Source organism: Rattus norvegicus, chromosome 6 (assembly GCF_036323735.1).
Source record: "Rattus norvegicus strain BN/NHsdMcwi chromosome 6, GRCr8, whole genome shotgun sequence".
Classification (NCBI taxonomy): domain Eukaryota; kingdom Metazoa; phylum Chordata; class Mammalia; order Rodentia; family Muridae; genus Rattus; species Rattus norvegicus.
The window spans coordinates 23,912,513-23,918,729 of record NC_086024.1 but is presented as its reverse complement, the minus strand read 5'-3'; the positions used below and the strand labels follow the sequence as shown (position 1 = coordinate 23,918,729).

Sequence of the window (6,217 nt, the reverse complement as noted above, 5' to 3'; positions counted from 1 at the left end):
AAGGAAGGTCCAAGCAAGGATACTTGAATTTCATTTAGAAGGGGAAATAAAATAGTCATCAGAGGCAGAGGGAGGGTGATTAAAAACAATGACTTCATAAAATTTGCAGGCAAGTGGATTGAATTAGAAAATATCATCCTGAGTGAGGTAACCCAGACACAAAGAACATACATAGAATATGCTCACAGATAAGTGGATATTAGACTGAAAGCTCACAATGCCAAAAATGTTTTAAGCAACTGAAAATCATTATTTGTATTTTTATAACAATGAAGGAAAATTAAAAATGAATTCAAGGATGAGAACAGTAAAACTGTAATCCCAGCTGTGTGGGAGTCTGTAACAGAGAGATATCAATTTCAATGACTGCCTTTGCTGTAGTGTAAGTTCAAGGCCAGTATGGGTAATTCACTGGGCTTATATCTTAAATTTTTTAAATAAAGAAAAATGATTTAATTTAATTCATTTTAAAAAAGCATATAACTTTAATTCCGAAGCAGAGTGATTACCTAATAAAAATTAGGTCTTAAATTTAGCCATATTCATAATAAACTACATTATGTAATAGTTTAAATAGTCAACTTGATTTCAGTTTAGGATGGGACTCTCATTGAAGAATTGTCTTCATTTTGTTGACCTGTGGGCGTGCCTGTGGGAGGTCGCTTGATCATGTACAACCAAAGTTTTGGTGGTATTATTTCCTGAATTTGGGTCACAGATTATAAAGAAAATAAAAAGTGAAAAGTGTGTATGATAAATTCAACTCTTTTTTTCTCTAGAATGTATGTCTCAAGAATAGCTGATTTCATATTTTATTGTCTGACTTCTCCTTGATAATATATAACAACTTGGAACTGTGATCTAAAATAAACACTTTCTATCATGTGTTGCTTTTATCATGATTTTTTAAAATCACAACTATAGAAAACATTACTGAGATAGAAATAGACAGACAGATAGATGGGTAGTAGATCAGTGATAGATGATAGGTAGGTAGATAGATTGACTGATAATGACATAGAGTGAATTAAAGAAAAAATAGAATTCACAAATATATAAATATATGCAAGGCAAAATATATTATCTGCCAATCTTTCAAATACATAAGTAATTGTATCCCTTTTAAACAGACATAATGCAATCTTTAGCTTTACTGTAGATCTGTTAATATCTTTTAATATTTTTTATAAAATTATACTCCTCTAAATAGCAGTTATTACAGGTAGTCTATACTGAAGCTAAGTATTTGATAGCTAGGCTTAATCCCTATATTAAAATATATTAATTCATGAAAAATTTACCATATGAAACTTTTCATTTACTTCATCATAGCATGAATTGACATGCATATAATATTAAATGTCTGGGACATTAAAATGAGTCAACATTGGAGGTAGGGAGAGATAGTTTAATTTGTTTATTTATCACTTTTAGCTCTAGGCAGAATTCCATCATAATTCACCTGTTTATTCATAACTAATGCAGATCCATGTTATGGAAAAAAACACATTTCTTGACAATTTACCTAAGGTGCATCAAATTCTGACCTGCCTACTAAGTCCAGATAAGTAACCCACTGTCCTGAAATAACAGGTCCATTTAGAATAAGTTAAAACTCAACAGAACAATATTTATGGAATATGACCTTTGAACAACATACTATGAATCAATCACATACTACTTTACTAGCAATGTTAATGTTATTAATGCATTTTATCTCATCCATCATTTGAAATAATGATTCATTGGGCCAATTCTTTTGGCTTATTTAAGAATGCTAAAGGGAGCTTGGGGGATGACACTGTTGGTAATCTGTTTTTGATGAAAACATTAGAACATAAGGATTTTTTTGTGTTTTTTAATTGGATATTTTATGCGTTTTCATTTCAAATGTTCTCCCCTTTCACAGTTTCCCCTCCAGAACCCTGTATCCCCTCCCCCTGCTTCAGTGAGGGTATTCCCCCTCCAAACCACCCATCCCTGCCCCACTGCCCTAGGATTGCCCTATGCTGGGACATTGAGTCTTTCCAGGACAAAGGGCCTACCCTCCCTTTGATGCCAAACAAGGCTCATCCTGAGCTACATATGCAGCTGGAGCCATGGGTCACTCCATGTGTACTCTTTGGTTGGTGTTTTAGCCTCTGGGAGATCTGGGGGGATCTGCTTGATTGATATTGTTGTTCTTCCTATGAGGTTGCAGACCCCTTCAGTTCCTTCAGTCCTTCCTCTAAGTCGTCCATTGGGGTTCCCGTGCTCAGTCCAATAGTTGGCTACAAGCATCCTCAGGAGACATCCATAGCAGACTCTGGTTAGCAAGACTTCTTGGCATCAGCAACAGTACCTGGTTTTGGTGTCTGCATATGGTATGGATCCCCAGGTGGAGTAGACTCTAGAGGCAATTTCCTTCAGTCTCTGCTCCACTCTTTGTCCTTGTATTTCCTTTAGACAGGAACCATTCTGGGTTAAAAATTTAGAGATGAGTGTGTGATCTCCCTGTGTTGGGCATTTCAGCAAATCTCATTCCTTTTGGGTGTGGGAAGCCTCTTGTTCTCCTGGCATCTGTGACTTGCTGGAGGCTATCCCCAGTTTCCCATCCCCCATTGCTACACACCTCTGTTAAAATTACTGAGCCTCTGTATATCATGCCTGTCTCCTCTCATACCTGACCATATCCCCCTTTTCCCCCTCCTGCTCTCCTCTCTTCCTCCCAACTCCCTCTCAGCTTCTACCTCCCATGAATATTTTGACACCTTTTCTAAAAAGAACTGAGTGACTTAAAAAATTCCACCAGAGAACTCCAAAACCTGATAAACAACTTCAGCAAAGTGACTGGGTATAAAATTAACTCAAACAAATCAGTAGCCTTCATTTACTCAAAGGATAAGCAGGCTGAGAAAGAAATTAGGGAAATGATACCCTTCACGATAGTCACAAATAATATAAAATATCTTGTGGTGACTCTAACCAAACAAGTGAAAGATCTCTATGACAAAAACTTCAAGTCTCTGAAGAAAGAAATCAAAGAAGATTGAAAGGTTTCCCTTACTCACATATAGTCAGGATTAATATAGTAAAAATGGCCATCTTGCCAAAAGAAATCTACAGATTCAATGGAATCCTCATCAAAATTTCCACTTAATTCATAGAGTAAGAAAAAACATTTTGCAAATTCTTTTGGAATAACCAAAAGCCCAAGAGAGTGAAAACTATTCCCAAAAATGAAAGACCTTTTGGGTAAATCACCTTCCCTAACCTCAAACTTTATTACATAGCAATCATGATAAAAACTGCATGGTATTGATACAGAGACAGGCAGGTAGATCAATGGAAAAGAATTGAAGACCCAGAAATGATCCCATACACCAATGGTCACTTGATCTTTAACAAAGGAACCAAAACCATCCATTGGAAAAAAGACAGCATTTTCAACAAATGGCAATGGTTCAACTGGTGGTCAGCGTGTAGAAGAATGCAAATTGATCCATTTTTATCTCTTGTACAAACCTCAAGTCCAAGTAGATCAAGGACTTCCACATAAAACCAGATACACTGAAACTAATAGAAGAGACAGTGGGACGAGCCTCAAATACATGGACACAGGGGAAATTTTCCTGAACAGAAAATTAATGCCTTATGCTCTAAGATCAACAATCAACAAATCGGACCTCACAGCACCAGTGAGAGGAGAAGACCCTGGTCCTGCCAAAGCTGGACAACAACCCCCCCCCCGGGTAGGAAAATGTCAGAACAGGGCAGGGTGGCAGGAAGGGTTGGGTGGGTGGGGGAACACCCTCATAGAAAAAGAGATAGGAGTGATGAGATAGGGAGTTTATGGATAGAAAACTGGGAAAAAAGGATAACATTTGAAACCTAAATAAAAACATATCCAATAAAATATTTACAAAGCTTCTGTAAGTCAAAGGACACTGTCAGTAGGACAAAATAGCAACCAACAGATTGGGAAAGGTCTTTATCAACCCTTCATCTGATAAATGTCTAATATCCAATATGTACAAAGAACTCAAGATGTTAGACTCCAGAGAGTCAAATATCCCTACTAAAGATGGCATACAGAGCTAAACTCAAAAGCTTTTCACAATCCATCAATATCTGCCTGAAGCAAAAAGTGCACTCTATTGGGAAGCCAGGAATGTCTCCTCTTATAAGTAGTTCCCTAAAGGCAAAAAAACAGAAAGAAGAGAAAACCAGAACAATCAATAAAATGAAGAGTCTGATACATGGTAACGCATGTATCAGGAACATGCAGGATTTAGGTTTTGGTGAGGAATCCCTAAGACCTTGTTTGTATATCTCAGTCTGGTCTCTGCAACTATCTGATGTTCTGTGACATTTCTTTAATTTCATTAAACAGGACTTTGGGAGAGGAGCAAAGTGTTCGGATAATCAGTAAAGATAATCTCTGGATGAGATCTATTGCTCTGTATTTGACAGTTCTACAGAGGGCACTGAGCACGGCACTTTTTTTTTTCTTCTGGGTCAAGCATTTTTTTTTTATTAACTTGAGTATTTATTTACATTTCGAGTGTTATTCCCTTTCCCGGTTTCCGGGCAAACCTCCCCCTCCCCCCTCCCCTTCTTTATGGGTGTTCCCCTCCCCATCCTCCCCCCATTGCCGCCCTCCCCCCAACAATCATGTTCACTGGGGGTTCAGTCTTAGCAGGACCAAGGGCTTCCCCTTCCACTGGTGATCTTACTAGAATATTGGGTCAAGCAATTTTAATCAAGCTCATGGTCAGCTAAGTCCTGCACTAGCCCGGAAATGATAGGAACAGTGTTCACTGTTGTCATTGTAAGGTGTTGAGGGCGGCACCCATTCTTGAATCTTCTTTCTAGTGGTGGAATAAGGAACGTATTGCTCTGGAGTGGCACCCACATTGAATTTATGGTTTGTCCAGATGAATTACGAGCAGTCAGTGGTTTTGTTGTTGGAGGGTCGTCAGTCATGCAGCGAAGCCAGCGGTGCCATTCAGGAGGCACCATGCTTCCATCCACATCCCAGAATGTGTTTTTGCCATTCATTTTTGTGGTGTATATGACCCATCGGTGACGGCCAAAAAACTGCTTGTTGTCTTCATAGTATTTGTTTCCATATTTGTCTTCCCCCACCAAGGTACCAAGCCTTATATCATTTGCCCTGAAGAAAACCCATAGGAGGCCCTGCAGACCGCCATGGCCAGTGACCTGCTGCAGCCTGCGCTTCAGGACCTGCACTAGCTCCATTCTCAACTGCATCGAGCATGGCACTTTTGATGAAATATACAACTGATATCACATTGAAGCAACTACTGGTTGGGAACACTCAGTCTCTTCAGTTCAGGCCAGAATCACTATTTTGCTCCATTCTGTGAGAGCAAGTTGTTCTTGAAGGTATAAAATGAGTCATCACAGCATATTGTCAGTAATGCTAACTATAATTTTAATAAATTGATTGGATTTAGGTGCAAGTTCTTCAGTCCTGTCATGCATAACATATTGAAACGTATGCTTTACTAAGAAGATTTTTATATTAAAAAAGGAAAACAATTCTCTAAGGTATAAAATTTGCCCATACACTTCAAATATTTATGTTTGAATGTCATGTCTTTTGAAAAGCCTCACCATGCTTTCTACAATAAAAATAACAACCTATTTCAATGTAACTGTGAGATAAACACTATAAAAAACAGATTGCTTATTTAGAAAGAATTTGGGTTTAAAGTTATTACGAACAATGAAATCTGTAATCACAATGTAGATTTTTCTTTCTTCTGTTCTTACTGAATTTGCCTATAGGGCTGAATAAACTGATGATCAGGCTAGCTTGACAATCACATCTAATTACATATTGATCATCTGTTCTTTTGTGGCACATAAGAATACCAAATAAGGTGTATATTTAAAAAAATATAGAAACCACAGCTGAAAGTCATAATCAGAGAATTGAGAATCCCTTTTCTTAAGGTATTCTTAAACTCGAATTTTCAAATTCTAGCTTCAAAATGAGAAACATCTTTTTAAAAACATCTATAGCAGTATATCAGTGTATAAACTGTAAAACTTTCAACTACACACTAGTCATCATTTTTTGATTAGTGTGTATTTTTCTCTGGGTATTCTGATATGGATCTGTATGTGTAGGTATAATATTTTCATATACTGTGTGGAGTTTACCCTTGTGTTATTAAAATGCTGATTTCTCTGCCCCCTTATTTTCTTT

At 37.4% G+C, this 6,217-nt stretch overlaps 1 pseudogene; it reads right to left on the bottom strand.

Moving 5' to 3' along the window:
- Nucleotides 1-4,753: 4,753 nt before the first annotated feature.
- Nucleotides 4,754-5,253, bottom strand: Ndufa12-ps1 (NADH:ubiquinone oxidoreductase subunit A12, pseudogene 1; annotated as a pseudogene).
- Nucleotides 5,254-6,217: the final 964 nt, after the last annotated feature.